General features: G+C 33.2%; 1 long non-coding RNA gene across 1 annotated transcript; it reads left to right on the plus strand.

Annotated features, from left to right (window-relative positions):
- The first annotated feature begins 14,796 nt into the window (after window positions 1–14,796).
- On the plus strand, window positions 14,797–17,473 carry LOC128314744 (uncharacterized). Its single transcript, XR_008296721.1, has 3 exons — window positions 14,797–14,969; window positions 15,225–15,270; window positions 16,874–17,473. It is a non-coding gene; the product is annotated as an uncharacterized LOC128314744 (long non-coding RNA).
- The last annotated feature ends 1,898 nt before the right edge of the window (window positions 17,474–19,371 follow it).

The following is a 19,371-nucleotide window of genomic DNA, read 5'->3' on the forward strand; positions in this document are numbered from 1 at the left end:
TTCTACAGACTCCCATGAGATTTCTATGGCAAGAATTCAAGAATTTAACAGATGACTCACTGATAAAAAATTCAAAAGAGAAGGTAAAATGTACTTTAAGAAGCATAAAAAAAATACTAGTCCAAATTAACAGAGTACTTTCTAACTACTTGTGATCAGGTTCAACTACTTAAATAATACTTAAAATTTCATTTTAGGGGCGCCTGGGTGGCGCAGTCAGTTAAGCGTCCGACTTCAGCCAGGTCACGATCTCGCGGTCCGTGAGTTCGAGCCCCGCGTCGGGCTCTGGGCTGATGGTTCAGAGCCTGGAGCCTGTTTCCGATTCTGTGTCTCCCTCTCTCTCTGCCCCTCCCCCGTTCATGCTCTGTCTCTCTCTGTCCCAAAAATAAATAAACGTTGAAAAAAAAATTTTTTTTAAAAATAAAAAAAAAATTCATTTTAAAATTTCTATTATCAGGATTAATTTCCTTATCTACACTCATAGTTATTCTCCTAAGTGAAGGTTAGATGTTAGTGTATACAGTTCACAAAAGTGTTTTCTAATGATTCAGAATTTGCATATAAATATGTGTAGTATTATCATGCTTGGGAAAAGGGAAGATGAAAAGAGAAAAACACCTACCCATATTCTTTTTGATATAAATCTCCCTAGAATTACACATTCCATTACAAAATAATGGATGATATGCATCTGAACTTTTGGCAAGGTCTACAGGCAACTAAGGGGGTACACCACATAAAGTTTCAAGTTAGTGTAACCCTGATTATTTCGAGAGTTCAGTCGTGACCAATGCTATGTAGATTCCACACAAGTGCATGAAAATGAAGTGATGTGCAGTATGTGGATGAACTGTCATGACAAAGACCATTAGGGGAGAAAAAAAAAAGATCATAGTCTCAACACTGACCCAAAAGGAGGGAATTTAAAAGCAAACACAACCTCCAAGTACTTGGACAAGTTATAGGTCAAAGTTATTGGTATGTTGGGTAAGTGTAAATAGACATCATTACAGCAAGCAAATTTTATCCATTTAGCATAGAATTTTAGAGTGATAAAAAAATAAAGAGTAGCTATTGTCATTGCTGGTAGAAATTATTCCTGATAATATGGAAGGCAAACTGAAGTTTTCAATTAGAAGTTTTTGAAGCATGTTTCATTGTAACCGACAAACTACAGTTGATCCTTAAAAAATGCAAAGGGTAGGGGGAGTGACCCCCTATTCAGTCAAAACTCCATATATAACTTTTTGTTCCTCCAAAATTTAAATACTAATACTATTGTTGACTGGAAGCCTTACAGATAGCACGAACAACCAATTAACACATATTTTGTATATCTTATGTATTATATACTACATCCTTACAATAAAGTGAGCTAGAAAAAAGAAAATATTAAGAAAATCAAAAGGAAGAGAAAACACTTTCACAGTACAGTACTGTATTTATTTTTTTAAAAATCCACATATAAGCGGACCCATCCAGTTCAAATCTATGTTGTTCAAGGGTCAATTGTAGTATCTTTTCTTTTAATCTCTCAGCTGAACTCAAAATCCACCTATTTGTATATTATCTTCCACTAAAAACCTATGCCCCTTTCTCTGCCTTTCCATGTACCTGAAATATTCACCTTTGGTTTTGGCACTATCTTTGAATGAGTGACCATGAGCCCACACCACTCCCTATGTCTCTCTTGCAGCAGATTCTGCCCTGTCTTATATATCTATGCCAAATGTTTGAAGTTTTCCACAGGTTTATATTATAGTACCTAGAGAAGAATATTCAAGATTGAACATTTGAAAAAGCTACATAGTTACCAAAAATAATAAAGTTCATAAATGAAGCTCGCTCATTATTTCCTTCCTTCTCCAACAGCATCTTAATTTATCTTGGAGCTACTCCCACACAGCACGTTTCTTTCTCTTCACTCACAGATGTTGCATAGTTTTCCCTATATTCCTAGGTTCTCGCCCACTTCTCATATTCTCCCCCTTTTAAAACCAGTAAACTTAAGGTTTGTTAACAGTTACCACAGACATATAGGATAATTCCACATTTGCATTAAAGATCTTAGGAATTTCAGCATCACCTTTTTGCAAGGACAGACCTCTAAAGTCATTCCAGCAAAGATCTCCTAATTCATTTCATAAAGAAAAGCAGAAAAACTGCTTTATATAAACTGTATATACATATATACATATATATATGTATACACACACACACATATCTTTATTCATTCATCCGTTGATGGACACTTAGCTTGTTTCTATATCTTAGCTATTGTAAGTAATGCTGCCAGTGAACATGGGAATGCATAATTACTGGGACTTCTATTTTCCTCACTGTCATCAGAAAAACCATTTAACAAACCTGAGCTTAGCTATTTTTTTTGAGTATGGAAAGGAAAAAATATTACACAGTTGGAAGCAACCAAAACAATATAATTGTTAACTTATGAACTTCCAATGAGAAAACAGAACATAAAAATGTTCATATCCTGAAATGTTTCATCTTTCTAAAAAATGTTTCTATCATAATAATATTTTTATAATTAAAACTTCAGGCTTAAAAAAATCAGACATTCCAGTAAAGTTAAAATATCATTATTTTTACCTGTAACTAGATATTAATCACTCTAAAGAGTCTCTTAATTTTTCCATTTGGTAGTATCATTTTAAGGTTATTAAGTTAAAGTCACTCTTGTATATAAAATTGCTTAAGAGAGGAGATTATTAAAATATGGGATAATTCATGTTCTTCTTAAGTGTAAGAGGCAAACAGAAAGAACAGGATAACGTTTGCTTATAATATGAAAGAGTTGGAAACTATGAAGTGACTTTGAAGGGATTTTAAGTAATACTACAAAAGGGAGCCTGGAGTTAAAAAAATTCTAACTAGTTATCCTATTAGAGATACAGTACAGGATAAAATTGAAGATAGGGCAAATATTTTATTCACAGCATGCTAACTAAAATTTTAAAAGCTGAAGTAATATCTTATACACATGCTTCAAAGATAAATATTAATGAATAAAATAAATTTCCATACTGGCAAATGGAAAAATATCTGTAGTAGCAAATCGCCTTAGGGTATGGTTCCCCCCCCACCCCCGCCTGCTTTTTCATTGTCTGCTATGTGACTTCAATAAAATTAGAACTCTCTGAACATTCTTCCTAGGTCCATATTTTATGACAATTTCTAAGTGAAGTGTCTGGCATGCTCCAAGTTCACAGCCACCTCAATCACACTAATGGATCTATAAGTCTTTTTCTCACACGTGGGGAAAATCCCCCTCTTTATTGTACCAAGATAGCAATTTATTAATACCTTTTCAATGCAATCTATATACCATTTTAATTTTTTACAGAATTACCACATATCCTATGCCTTTGTATTACCTACTGCTAAAAACAGTGAATTTAATTAACACTCAACTCTTAAATGAATTGGTATTTCTAAGTGATTTCAAGTTCTGATTTATAAAAAAAAAAATCAAGAAGTTCCTTCATTAATTAAATGAATTTACATGTAGAATTTTATGTGATCTCATGCAAAATAAATTCACAATTATAATTCCTATTGTATATTCCTAAAATGAAGCAACCTCAATGATAAGAACACAGGGATCAATAAAGAATAAGTGTCAATTCTTGAGCAATGAAAGTGAGAAAAAGTGTCACAATCCCTCATCATGGATAATGCTGTCTGGATATTATGTTACCATTAAGAAAACATTTAGTTTTAAAGATACATTGCTTGGTATCAAAGTATGTTTGATTAAAAGTATTCATATTTTAGACTCAAGGTGATAGATTTCAAAAATTTTCTGTAAGTAGCATTTTTTTTTAATTTAGGAGAATGAACAAAAATTTTAAACGTCATCTTAAATCAACATCTTATCTTAACAATCCTTTTTGCCCAGTAAAGAACACAGTTTTTTGGCCACAGAGGTACTTCTAAATATTTTAAAGTTAAAATCTGCTTAGGAGAGATTCATTTATTATAAATGGTCAGAGGTGGAGTTTTTATAGATAGCCTGCGTCTCTGCAAGACTGGGAAATATAATCATCTGAAAACATTAAACAACAATAAAATATACTGAAAAGCAACATGTATATACTCTGCTCTGTGACTCTAGGGCTGAGAATATACAAAGTGTATTTGCCAGATTCTCTGGAAATAGGAACCACGTGAAGAAGTGTTGACTTTCTTTCCATGGTTTAAGAGGGCTCAACAAAACTGTTTATATTCCATCTCACATTAAAAAGAAAACTTTCGGGGCTCCTGGGTGGCTCAGTCCATTAAGGATCCAACTTCGGCTCAGGTCATGATCTCACAGTTTGTGGGTTCGAGCCCTGCGTCTGACTCTGTTGACAGCTCAGAGCCTGGAGCTTGCATTGGATTCTCCCTGTCTCTCTGCCCCACCCCTGGTTCATGCTCTGCCTCTCTCTCAAAACTAAATAAACATTAAAAAAAATCCCTAAAAGGAAGTTTTCTGGTTAACAAAATGCTTTGCCTATTTTTGAACTTTATATAAATGGAAATCTACTTTATGTGTTTAGGTCTTGTTTCTTAAGTTATACATTATGCCTGAAATATTCATCACTCTTGCTTTATGTAGGTCTAGATCACTATTGTTCATTTCTATACAATATTCCATTATATGAATAAATCACAAATTATTTATTCAATGTAATGTTGATGGTCATTTGGGTAGTTGCCTGTATTGTAATATTCCAAAGATTACCTTTGTAAGTACTTGTGTTCACTGTTCTAAAGATATATATCCACATGTTAAATTGTTAAAACACAGAGTATGTATATCTTCAAATGTTCTATATAATAGCAGACTCATAGAAAGTAACTGTACTGATTTGCACACCAACCTAGAAAGATGTGAAAGTTTTAATTACTCCACAAGCTCTATAAGACTTTCTAATTTTGGTCAAATTTGTAAGTGTGTAGAGTCATCATATCATAGTTTTAATCCGCATTTCCAAAAAGTATTAATAAGGTTAAAAACTTCTTAATAATTTGTAAGTTGCAAGTTCAAGAGGACTAAATATATTAAGCAGGTTTAAGATTTTATACTTGTCCAGGAAGAGATAAAAAGTACTAACTAAATTTGATAATTCAAGAATGCATATTGTAATTTCCACTATGGTGAAAAAAGATACAATTACTTGTCTACTCAAAGAAAAATAAAATGATAAAAATAATTCAAAATAAGTAAGGCAAGTTGAGAAAAAAGAACATAGCACAGGTGGGAAAAATTTTTTAAAATAGTACCATGGCTAATTTAGATTTCAAAATATCAGTTATTCTATTAAATGCAAAATTGTGTATACTCTAATTAAACACAAACATAATATTAATAAGAACTTATTAACATTTAGTGAAAAATAGTTTCAGGAGACATACAAAATATATCGATTTAAAATTTGAGAATAAAAAGAGAAAAACATACAATGCATAAACTAACAAAATGGAAGCTGGTATAGGTATATTAATATCAGTGAAAAAGCTTTCAAGTAAAAAGGTGCTAGTAGGTATTTTAAAAATAAATTTTATAATGATATAAAGTTTAATTCAGGAAGCATATATAATATCCATAAATTTGTATAAACCTAAAAGTAAAGCCTCAAAACAAAGTCAAAAAAACAGAACTAAAAAAAGATATTAAAAAATTCCACAATTAGACAAGGTATTTTAACTCATGTTTCTCTATAATTGATAGGACAAAATATGAATAGTAATAAATATATAAATTTTGAATAGTGCTATTAACAAACTTCACCTAATCAACATTATATAAAACTCTGCTGGTAACAACCTCAAAACAAAATTCACTACAGAACAATCCCCTGCAGAACAGAACTTCTTGCAAACAAAATTCTCAAGCGAACATTAAATATTTATCAGATCTAAGTATACGCCTCACCAAAATCAAGTCTCAAGAAGAACTAATGTGTTGAAATGATCCTGCAAAGGTTCTCTGACCAAGTGCTAAGTTAGATTATTTTAAAATCATCACACAAAACAAAGCAATGCAGTTCTAAATAATCAATTGGGTCAAAGAAATCTTGTCAAGGAAGAATTAGGAAATAATTTAAATCAAATTATACCATTTTCTAATGTATGTAGGTATGTGAAACCAGATTGCATATTAGATTTCAATATTTATTATAATAAATATTATTGGATGAATACAAATCTTTAAAATGAATATTACATTTGATAATATTATTAAATAAAGAATATAGACAAATAAAATTATTTCTTGGAGCTCATGGGTGACTCATTTGGTTAAATATCTACTTCAGCTCAGCTCATGGTCTCACGGCCTGTGAGTTCGAGCCCCTCGTTGGGCTCCGTGCTGACAGCTCAGAGCCTGAAGCCTGCTTCAAATTCTGTCTCCTCTCTCTGCCCCTTACTCACTCATGCTCTGTATCTCTCTCTCAAAAATAAATAAAAACATTAAAAAATTGTAAAAATTATTTCTTGGATGTGATAGTGATATTTCAGTTAAATAGGAAAATATCCCTGTTTTTAGGAGGACATATCTTTAATTTTTTTCGGGGAGTAGTGTCATGATATCTAAAATTATTTTCGAATGGTTCAGAAACTACATACCTATTTACTGATGAGAGAGGACAAATAAATATTTACCAATTTGTAAACATGTACATCTATTTCTTCAACTATTTTTTAAATGTGTCTCTATCTCCACAATCTTTCAAAGTAAAATTTTAAGAAAAATTTTGAGGGCTGAAGCTCAAGCTGTTGCTCAAAGGGAAATATACAGCCTTCAAATGAACATATTGATAAAGAACAAAAGGTAAAAATCTCAATAACCAAATCAAGAATTTAGAGAAAGAAAAGCAAATTCCACATAAGGCACAAGCAGAAATCAATAATTTAGAAAGCAAATAATCCAAAAGAGGGAACAAAGCCAAAATATGGTTCTCTGAAAAGATAAGTGAAATTGAAAATCCTGTGGCAATGTAAATAATACAAATGTAAAAAGAATAAACCACTTAGGAATATAAAAGAGAGATACCTCCATACAGATTTAAGAAAAATAATTATTAAAGATATTCTACAGATATTAAAAAAAGTAATACTGTTATGGACTGAATTGTATTCCCCCAGATTTATCTGTTGAAATCCCAATCCCCAATACTACAGGATGTGGCCCGATCTGGGAAAAAATGTCTTTGTAAATCTAGTCACATGAGGTTATTAGTGTGGGTTGACTTTATTACAATACTATCGAAGTCCTAATAGGAAGGGGAAGTTTGCTAGAGGGAAAGACTTGTTAGAGGGAAAATGATGTGAAGAAACAGAGGGAATGGTATTTACAAGAAACAACAGAGGCCAGTAGCAGGGTACTGCAGAGGCATGGAACAGATTCTTTCCCAGAAGAAACAAATATTGATAATACTGATATTAAATTTCTAGCACCCAGAAGTGTGAGACAATAAATTTCTCTTATTTAAGACACCAATGGGTGGTACTTCGTTATGGCAGCCATAGCAAACTAATATACAGTGTATAAATATTTTCTGCCTATGTATTTTAAATGTTGATAAAGTAGACAAATTCCAAGAAAGATACAGTAAAAAATAAAAAATATAAAATTAGATTTGTTTCATAATTTTAAGGGAATGGAATCCATAAATAAAACCCTTCCCAGGGACATTTCAAGCCATCAATGGATGGCTTTAGTAATAAATTCTACCAGATATTTTAAGAAAATGTATGCATTATTACAATTTTTATTTTCTACCAGATATTTTAAGAAAAACTTATACATTATTGAATTTTTTATTTTCATATCTCATGTCATTTTTCTTCTCTAATATGTTGACATTGTAATTTTGACATGTATATATCAGGCTTGAATTATCAGGATAAATCCCTCTTTGTTGTAATATAGCATCCTTTTTATATATTGTTTGATTTGATTTGCTAATATTTTCCAAAAATTTTTTATACCTAAGTTAATGAATGACATTGGTTTTTAGTCTTTTTTTGTTTGGTTTGGGTTTTGGCCTCAAAAAGATAAAGTGGAAAGTATTCTTTCCGTTCCTATTGTTGGGACGCGTTAATGTAGAAACAGTAATATTTCCTTGTTGAATATTCATTAGGATTTTCTAGAGAAGCCATTTGAGCCTGAAGATTAATTTATTGAAAAACTTTTAATTATTAATTTGATTTTTTAATAGATACAAGACCATTCACATTATTTAATCTTGAGTAAGATCGGCTAGTATGTGCCTTTCAAGGAATTTTTCCATTTCATCTAAATTGAATTTATGGGCATAAACCTAACTACAGTATTCTCTTATTATCCTTTTAATGCCTATAGGATGTTTAATAACATCCCTCTTTCATTTCTCACTTGATAATTTGTGATTTCTCTCTTAAATCTTTTTGAAGAACCAGCTTTTGGTTTTATTTAATTTCTCTATTTCTGCTTTCAATTTCAATTTCATGAATTCATTCAAATTCATGAAATGGGTAGCAACCCAGTTCTCAGGATGACTTTCTTTTTTTAACCTTTAGCTAGGATGCTTGCCTGTGCTATTTGTAGATCAGGTAGAGACTTAGGTAAGGATTATACACAGAACACTACATTCTCTCCTTTCCAGGAGTCTCTTCTCGTTGACTAGCATAGGCAATGGGCTTTTTATTACAGCTTCAGCTGTCTTTCCCTGCACTGTGAACAAGGCCCACACACAGGCCAAAATTCACAAGAATGGGACTCACCTATGCCATGGTGTTTTTTCAAGTTTCAACTTCCTGCCAAAATCTGCCTGCTTTTGTTCACTCTCTGGAGTCCACAGGTAGTTTGTTTGTTTCTTGCATTAGTCCAGGGTTTATTCATATTATATTTGGAACAATTAGAATATTAGAGGTTTACCCTGCCAAATGATCACAGAACTTCATGGATTCTCTTTTTAATGCCATTTTCTATTTGACCAATCAATTAATTACATTCTAAAATTTGATGATAATCTCTTTAATTTCCAAATCTTTTGTTGCTTTTTCTTGTTGTTCTTGTCATTCTTTTACAATTGGTCTGATAATTTTTTTATAGTTTCTTATTCCATTTTTTTGTTAGTGGTTATAGTTTTTAAATCTATATTTTAAATGTTCAGTCCATTTCAATACATTTATTTTATTTTCTATATTAAAGAATTCAAATATCAAGAGTTCTTAGATACTTAAATATGTTGTTTATTAATTTTGTTCACTCTCACTCACGGGGGCTTTATTCTTTATGTATTTGCTAAACTTTATTATGTGCTCATATTAGGATTTTTTAAGGGAGATTACTTGGATTTGTTTCTGTCACATGTCTTCCTGTTTTGTAACCCCAAGTCTTCCTCAATTTTTCTGTTTAGAATTTTCTGGACCTTGAAATTAGAGTATATTGAGATCGCAATTAATGTAAGGAAAGCCTATGCTTATATTCTCAGAGAGTTTTCTTGGCTTCTCATCTTGAATGTGTCCAAAATTGACAAGTCATCTTGTCATCTTCTTTTGCTCACAGGTCAGATTTCTATCCCTCCTTCATTGACACTATAGTTCTTTGTGGGTTCTTTCTTTATATATGGGTCAAAATGCAAACTTGTCACTTTGTAAGAACCCTAGATATTGTATTAACTTTACCACAGAGGCTTTAAAACCCAACTCTATTTCCCAGTAAAAGCAAATGTCCCAGAGTAACCACAGATTTCATATCTGCTTACTCTTTTGTTTATGTTTCTCAATTTGCTTAAGCTTAGCTATTAATTTGATAGTCTACATGTTTTATATGCATCTACATGTTCTATAATGACAGTATTTTTCAGAATATATGGCTAACCATATTGTTAGAAGAAGTTGTTCTATACTTCAAGAACTCAGGATTCTCTGTCTACTCTTTCAATTTAGTATTTTCCTTATTTCTTCAAATTAATAGAAAATGTCATGAAACTAGATAAATTGGTCTTACTGAAAACTCTTGCTAACTCATCAATGATTTATTACTAGCCAATTGATTTCCTCTTCTGCTATCTTTAAGGTCCCAATTCCTTTCAGCAGAAAATAATATCTACTATTTTCTGAGGCCATCCAATATTGTTTATTTTTCCTATTTGCTTGCCTTAAAATATCTGAATTTTCAATTGGTCTTTTACTTACAGTCTACAAGATTCATTCTGATACTTGTGCACTACTTTCAGCCTTCCTATCATCTTCACAATCATTATGCATTAAGATTATTTTCACCATGTTTTTGAATATTCAGCCTTTCCACGCTTACTGTGCAATCCAGTTTCACTCTCCTAAATCTTTTTTCCTCCAATTTTTAATTGAAATTCCAGCTAGTTAACATAAAGTGCAATATTAGTTTCAGATGTACAATTTAGTGATTCAACATTACATACAATACCAGCTTCTTATCACAGGTGCCCTCCTTAATTCTCATCACCTATTTAACCCATTCCCCCACCCACCTACCCTCTTGTAACCATCAGTTTGTTCTCTATGGTTGCAAGAGTTTCTTGATTTGCCTCTCTTTTTCCTTCCCTATGTTCATTTGTATTGTTTCTTAAATTTCACATGAGTGAAATTATGTGGGTATTTGTGTATGTGTGTGTGGATATATATATATATATATATATATATATATATATATATATATATCATGTCTTCCATTGGGTAAGGATGTGGGGAAAGGGGAACACTCTTAACACTGTCGCTGGGAATGCAAACTGGTGCAGCTACTTTGGAAAACAGTATGCATGTTTCTCAGAAAGTTAAAAATAGAAATACCCTATGATCCAACAACTGCACTACTAGGTATTTACCCAAAAGACACAAAAATACTCATTCGAAGGGGTACATGCACCCCAATGTTTATAGCAGCATTATCAGCAATAGCCAAATTATGGAAAGAGCCTGGCTGTCCATCTCCTAAATCTCTTCTTGAACTTACTACCCCCCCAAGCAGTACATAAAACTTTCCTACTATCAAATATATTTTAAACAAATAGTCTTTCCTTCACCATCACTCACTTAATTTGAAATGTATTCACATAACTTCACCAATGATACATTTATCCCAGTCCTTTGGTCTTTTCTCATCTTCTTAACCTTGCTTCAAAATACACTGAAATTATCTTATATAAACCTAATGTCATTAAATCTTGTTCCATTTGGAAATCTCTTTTTTACTAATCAATTTTCTCATTCTTGTCCTTATCTAAAAAGCCATTCCTCAAGGTTGCAGGTTGTGCTGTTAAGCATCTATCCCCATAACTCTCTACCCTACATCACTTATTGATCTCATCCCATGATTCAAAATACTACCTTCAAAAAAATTTATTCCTAAATCTACAGCCCTAAGTCTCTCCTTTTCTGGCAGTCATTTAAGCAGAGATGCTCTAAAATATTCTTTATTCCTCCGTTTTTAACTGTGCTATCCCAGCAGTTGCCTCACGGAGACGATTCTACTTACACAAATTATTTTTCATTCCCACTGTCATCATTTTGCTTCACACTCACATCGCCTAATTAGTCTCTTAATTTGTCTACGTGACCCTTCCCTCAATCCATTCTGCACACTGAAGCTGAGTTAATTTTTCAAGTATATAGCTCTCATCATGTCACCACCATCCTGCTCAGAAACTTTCTTTTATTGTTCCCAGTATAGAAAACATGACTGGCATCAGGAAATTCCAAAATCTGCATCCCATTTAACCTCATGAGCACTTCATTTATCTTTTTATAAGTTTATCTATTTATTTTTTGAGAAAGAGAGGGAGCACACGTGGGTAAGGGGCAGAGAGAGAGACGGGGGCGGGGGGAGAGAAAGAGAGAATCCCAAAGAGCCTGATGCAGGGCTCAAACTCATGAACTACAAGATCATGACCTGAGCTGAAACTGGATGCTTAACCAACTAGCCACTAGGTGCCCCTAGTTCATTCCGATTCACTTAAGGTACCAATCATTCTAGACTCACCATTTGATCATAATATCTTCGTCAAGATTCTGATTTCAAGGAGCAGAAACCAACTGAAGCTAGTCCAAATAAAGGAGAGTCTATTGAAAGGGTACAGAATCTTTTTTAAATTTTTTTAAACGTTTTTATTTATTTTTGAGACAGAGAGAGCATGAACAGGGGAGGGGCAGAGAGAGAGGGAGACACAGAATCAGAAGCAGGCTCCAGGCCCTGAGCCATCAGCCCAGAGCCCGACGCGGGGCTCGAACTCACGGACCGCGAGATCATGACCTGAGCTGAAGTCGGACGCTTAACCGACTGAGCCACCCAGGCGCCCCGGGCACAGAATCTTTAAACAGGAACAAAGCAGAGTTAAATCACATGAAGCATGGAGATGAGACTCGAGAAACTTGTAATGTTCTGTGTTTCTCAGCAGCAAATTTACCAGATACAGCTTCCATTGCCCTGACTCCATGTGATATTTCTATGAACTCATTTCTGCCATTCTACCTCAGTGCCTTTGTTTCTTTGTTCTGTGTTTGAAAGACAGACTCCTATTGGCAGCTGACCAAGCACTAGAATGACTCTAGGTCCAGAGAAGGAGTCTTACGCTGGGCAGGCAATCAAAAACGTGTTAATTTGAGAACATACACTATAGTTGCTATTTTTGAACTATTTTTATATTATACCTTCTACTTCTGATTATATGTCCTATAAACTCCCATAGCTCTTCCTCTGAATCCCTGCGGTGGCAAGTCTTATCTCCCAAATTTGGCCAAAAGCAAAAACTGTAGTGTTCCCATACAATGCTTAGGTCAATACCAGGCACACAGTAACCACTTGATAAATGTCTGCTGAATGGCAAATAGGATTCTAAAGAATAATTAAAGGCAGGAAGTACTTCTAAACCTTAAACTGAAGTCTTTTTCAGACGATTTATTATATATTGTCACAAATATTTCTACAAGAGAGGAAAAATTAATGAGCATTAGAATATATCTGAAACCAATTCAATCTCAGTTAAAAAACAAAGAAACAAAGAAAAACAACTGACACTGCATTTATGGTCCAGGTGGTAGACCCAAATGATAGATTTACTCTGAAGATGAAAAACAAGAACAAACAAACTAACAGAAACTATGCAATCATTTAATAAGAATTCACTGTAGGCTTAGAGGGCGCTATTCCTATGTTAAAACCTTACTTGTAATAACTTCCTTTGTCTCCTAGCAACAAGACTGCCCTTAATTAACCATTCTAATACCTTCCCCTAAATAGAACAATTATTAAACTCTGTTTGTTGGATTGCTAATCAGTGTATTACCTTCGGCAGAGAGGAGCAATACAAATGCAAGCCACAAGCTATATATTGCAATTCCTTCCTTTCTGCTAGTCTTTGAAATTCTAAATTGCATGCAATAACTATTCTGATTATCTAAGGGGAGAGGTCCTGTGCTAGACAGGGACTGCAATCCAACATAATGAAGGGCTGTAGAGTTACTAAAGCATCTCTGCACCAAAATGCTAAGACTCATTGAAGGGTTAGCTATTACTGCACATGAGAATGGAGGCAGAAACTTCTGTCCCCTTCAAGAAAGTTGCTCAGCTCCTCTACAGTGCACAGTTGACAAGTAAGTACACTAGAGTTTGGTGCAGTATTCTGTTAGCTTTTAGGATTGATATTCAACATAACTTGATCTCTGCAAAATTTGTTCTGTTCATTCTGATATTTTTACTCAATATATTACCACCATATCAGGTCCCTCTCTGGCTTATTAGAATAATTTATCTTTCTCACATACTTTGAATAACACTTTTGAAATGTACACAATAAATTGTATTTGTGGTCTCTGTACCCAAGGGTTTTAACTGTGAGATATCTTCTGTATGATTCGTAGATTAAGAAAGATAAGTAGTCTTTCAGGGAATCATCCATTTATTTATAGTAGTCCCTCTGCTCCTAGGAATTCCCAATAAATTGATATTATTGTCTCTTCTTGCAATAATTTTGCTGCACATTTGTGTTTTCTAGTCCAGACTAAAGTCTTCTTTAGCAGACTTTGCCTGGGCAACATTTCACCATAGGATCCTTTTAACCGGATTTGTCCTAGACCTGTTGAAATTCCAGTGTAATTTTTCTTTATTTTTTTCCCCTAAGTAAATGTTTTGGTTATAGTGATGTCACCAAGGGATGACTTTAACCCCATAAACCTCCATCAGTCTTCAATAAGTTCCCTCTCCCAAAATAAACATACAGTTTTAAGTATAAATGACAGTTTTGCCATGCAAATGCAGTTCTAGAAACAATTCCTAGCGATGCTACCTTTCCAATTAGATTATCCACATTCCTTTCATATATATGCATCTTTTTCTAATACAGCTTCCTATGCACTCTTTCCTTTGACAAATACGAACAGACAACATCTTATCCAAGTTCATGCCTATCTTTTAGCATCTATCAGTGACGAGCATATTTACCACTCAATAGCAGTACGTTGAGCAAAATTATCTTTGGAAAGGTTCATTTTTCTCTTTGGGCTGAAAGTTTTTATATATGAGATGGTTCATGTATCTGTTTTCAATTTAACTGCTGGCTTGTACAATTAGATGTAATTATAATTTGATGAAATTACAATTAGATGTAATTAAATATAAGAATTTTAAAACTTTTTTTCTTAAATATGCTAAAATTAATTGTTTCCCCTATGCATAAAATACATAGGTATTGGCCAGATATAGCATGTTTCCACTATTAATATGTAAAGATACCAGTGAAACTTTAAGAGGTGTAAAAAGGCATGTCATGTTCAGAATTAATGATGGTACATTGCTGCTAATGACTTTGTGTCATTCGTCCTTTAATTTTCAGGTTTGGATCATGATATAAACCTACATGGATACAAAATAGAAACTTGGAATCCTGAAAATTCACCTCAAAAAATAAGAATACCATTGTCTTTGGTTGACCCATTTGTTACATGTAAAATATTCTGTATTTTTTCTGCCTGCCCTTTCCTTTGTAAGAAATAATTCAGCCATCCCATATTTATATTTTGAGACCCTGTCTAAAAACACCTACTCCAAGGACACTTTCTTTTCATCTCCCCTTGTCTCACCTTCACCAAACTGTAATAACACACACATATATTTTGCTAAAGTTGTTTTAGATATCTGTTTTATTAAGCCTGCATTTTATTGGGAGTAGTAACTTAGTCTTACCGTCTTTGTATCTTAGAGCCTCAACTAAACCCTGGTCAACAAAATGAATGCAAATATATGTTGTAAGTATATCATTTCATGTGTGAATATTATGAAGATTGAGTTAACACAGTGTCTACATTTAAAGCATATGCATATATTATAACGGTGATCTTTTCAAAGGCCATTTTAGAAGTATCATGACAATAAGTGTCAGTGGTGGATTGCTAGTTCAGGAGTGATTCCTGATTTAAAAATAAGATCATTCATCCTTGTCAATGCACAGTAATTAATGTAAATTTCATTAGCATATTCTTGGCTTCATTTCTTTTCATTCTTTAATCTTGTAATCACTTCTAGTAATATGCTGAAAAGATGACCTTAAAAGAGATTAACATATTTGTTTAGAATAACAGAATAATTGCTTGTTTATTGGTACAGTGTTTGAACAAATAAACAATAGATTAACCTAGGAAGAATGTTTCTCAAATTAGCAAATTGGTGAACAATGCTAATTTGTGTTGTATTTTAAAAGAACAAGTGATGAATTTATTAAAATATTAAAGGAATTGAATTTTTGGTAGACACTGGTGAGCATTTAACTGACTTCAATTATATCATGGTTTTAACACTTTTTTTGTTTCCTTACATTTTTGCCCCTGTTTTCTTCCTTGACTTTTGTATCATTTATTTCAGAAAATACTCATTTATGCCAGAGGCTCTGTATTTTCTGAAAGAAACGATGCAAAAATCAAGGAAAAAAACAGGGGCAAAAGTGTAAGGAAACAAAAAAAATGATAAGACAAGAGTTTGTTTCCATAGGTTCTGCAATCTCTCTTCCATCTTTTCCTTCTTTCTCATTTCTTCTTAGTCTCGTTCTTATAAACCCTTCCTCATTTATATTTCCTATGATGCTTTTCATTTTTTTTCTGGCATCCTCCACATCACTTGTCACATCTTCTTTTTCCTTCTGTCTCACACTCTTCAGTATAACTGGCAGTTCTCTTCCTCTATCTTATGTCCCTTTCCGTTACATCTGAGCTTACTCTTCCTCAATACTAAAAACTCCGTTTTTTCAGTACAATCCTAATTTGGTTTCCTGCTCTTTGAGAGGATACAAGTAATTGCACCTGTTACTGCCATCAGAAGAGATTGCTTTGCATAGGACTCTTCCACATTTTCACAGATTTGAGCTTTCTATTTCTAATGGAAGCTCAGTTAATGAATTTAAGATTGATCTAAAATTTATAGAGTATGTCTGATTTTCAATAATTCCCTATCCTATCTGAATCATTTTCATTTTAATGCCCAGCATATAATAATCCTAATTAAGAAGTTGATTTTTTGCTTATTTTAAATCCAACAGTAAAATAATACTAGTTAGCACTAAATAATTTAAAATATGCTGGACCTTTTTTTAATTAACAGTGTATCTACTTTTATGAAAACCAAAATATCAGGATTAGAAACACACATAGTCAGGTACACTCCTCATTGTCAAAATTGACATCATTTAATTCTTCTCAATGTGATATGGCATGACAATGGTTATTTGTAAAAACAGTCGACTTTAATAGAACACATGCTCTTTGCCAGGTGCTATCCTAAAAGTTTGAAATGTATTAACTTGGTAAGTCTACACTACAACACTATAAGGTACATGAGTTTTTATTCTCTTTTATACAGATGAGAAAACTGATACATGGAAAACCTGATTAACTGCTTCACTCAACCCTGGCGACCAACATAGGGTTATACCAGATCCTGGTGGCTTGCATTCAGAGGCTACATTAATGAGATGCTCAAAAATATGCCTGACTTCCCATGTAGTCTGCAGAGGTTGATGGGTACTCTGTTCAGTGACTACTCCATCAATGAGTAGACGCAATAAGTGACTAATGTTAAGAATGTAAATTACCAGAAAGGGGAAAAAATGGGTTAGTTTTGATTTTCTCAAGGTTCAAGATGCCGAATTATTGAATTTTGCTGAGTTTATCTCAGAGTACTAAAAGTAAGATATTTACATGCTTTCTGTGAATTGACACAAATCATGTAAGTATGACATATAAATTAAATTAGCCAAGATAACCAATACGTACCTAAGTTTGAATCATATACTGATTCCATGAAAATGTTATCAATAAAATTAGAATCTTGCATTGGTTGAAATGCTAAATATTTGATTACATACACACATATTTACACACAAAGGATTTTTCTGCATTAATATTTAAGTAAGTTTCTTTAAAAATAAATCAATTGTGAAGATTTCTAATTTTAATTGTGTTGCTATTTATTTTGGTTTTATGTAATCCAATGGATATCAACTTTAAAATCAAATATATTACTCCTCACTAATGAAATATAACTGAAGATACTAGCTATAGAAGCCTGCACTTAGCACAACATATTTATAAAACTGAGATGTTTAAAGTGTTAACTTATAGAAATACACAGATTTTTAAATCATTACCTCTTTTTTTTAAAAAAATGTATATTTTGAGAGGAGGGGGGGCAAGATATGAGTGAGAATTGGGGAGCACAGAGAGAGGGAGAGAGAATCATAAACAGGGTTCATGCTCAGCATGCAGCCTGATGCGGGGCTCAATCTCATGACTGTGAGATCTTGCCTGAGCTGGAATCAAGAGTCAGACACTTACCCAACTAAGCCACCCAGGCACCTCTTAAATTATTACATCTTAAACAATAATATTACAACTACAGCTAATACGCATGGAATATTTACTGGGTACTAAACATTACACTAGTTCTTTCCATGCATTATACAATTTTATTCCTAAAACAACCTTTGGGGATAGGTTCCATTATTGTCATCACTAGGAGGAATATTCACGATACTAAATAACAAGTATAGCAACAATATGGACCATTTGGAAGGCAAGCCAGAATGCATAATGGAATAAAATTCTGAAGGATTTTTTGAGCCCAGTCCTGTGTTGGGGAATGTCTGGGGAAGACATTCTGGAGGAAGACTTCTGTAGCCAGGGTAGGAGGGGGAGCACTTAGAGGACTCAGGGCATTCATTATTTAACAACTAGTGTCTCTTGTGAAATGATGTTAATGTGTTCATAAAAACCTAGCCATTAGTTGCAAAGATGTTAAATAATAAACTATAAACATTTCCATTAATTTTAATGGAAAAAATATGGTGCATTTCATCCTAACCCAAGACACTTGATGATGTTTGAACAATGTTCAAAGATCGAAAAATCTGAACATCTAAAAAACATGCAATATCATGAAAGCTTGTTGTACCGACCAAAGGAGGAAAAGATGACTGAATAGCAGGTGGAGGTAGGTGGGAAAAGGTACAAAGAAATCATACTAGGAAAAGAATTTAAAAAGGAGAGAGCCAAGTGACTGACTTTCAGACAGGTAAGCCTTTTGGGTGGCACATGGTTATTTTGCATTCTAATTGCACTTGAAAATAGTTACAGCACAGGGAAAAAAAAAACCTGAAGCACAAAATAAAGACAAAACCTGAGAGCACTTCAAAATAATTGAAACTAGTGTATGCTCACAACAGATTGAGGTGTCAAAGAAGCAGGTACCTCTTCATACTTCTCACTTCTAAGTACACTAGGCAAGCATGCTAACACAGTGATTGAAAATTGTTTTACATAATATTCTCTGACCAAAAGACAATGTTTTGGAAAAATTTTTAATATGTTTTTGACTGCAACTAAAGTGTCAGAATGTTGGTTAATGTAGGGAATTTAGTTAAGTTGTGGAATGAAAAAAGTACTATACTGAAAGAAAGGAGTCATCTGAAAAGTGGTGTAACTTTTTAAGAGCCATTATGAGTCTTCAATAATTGAAGAGTTAGCAATCAATACAGCCATATAGGACATAAAAGCTGAGGATTAGACCTAATCATTCCCATTCTCCACTGAGGCAAATGAGATTGTGAAAGGTTAATTAAGCAAACCTTAGTCATCAAGGTAGTAAGATACAGAGTCAGTACTTCACCCCAATCTGTGTCATATTAAAGCCTGTGTTCTCAATAACTGTGCTACGTATCTAGAATTTTCTTAGGTCTATTGCCAGCATTTGAATGATAAAAACAAGAATTCTGTAATTTTCTACCAAAAAGTGGTATAAGTAAGTAATTGGATTTGCAAGGGTTTGTTTTATGTACAGGTGAAGTCCATAGACCTTGTCTC

Source organism: Acinonyx jubatus, chromosome A2 (genome assembly GCF_027475565.1).
Source record: "Acinonyx jubatus isolate Ajub_Pintada_27869175 chromosome A2, VMU_Ajub_asm_v1.0, whole genome shotgun sequence".
NCBI lineage: Eukaryota > Metazoa > Chordata > Mammalia > Carnivora > Felidae > Acinonyx > Acinonyx jubatus.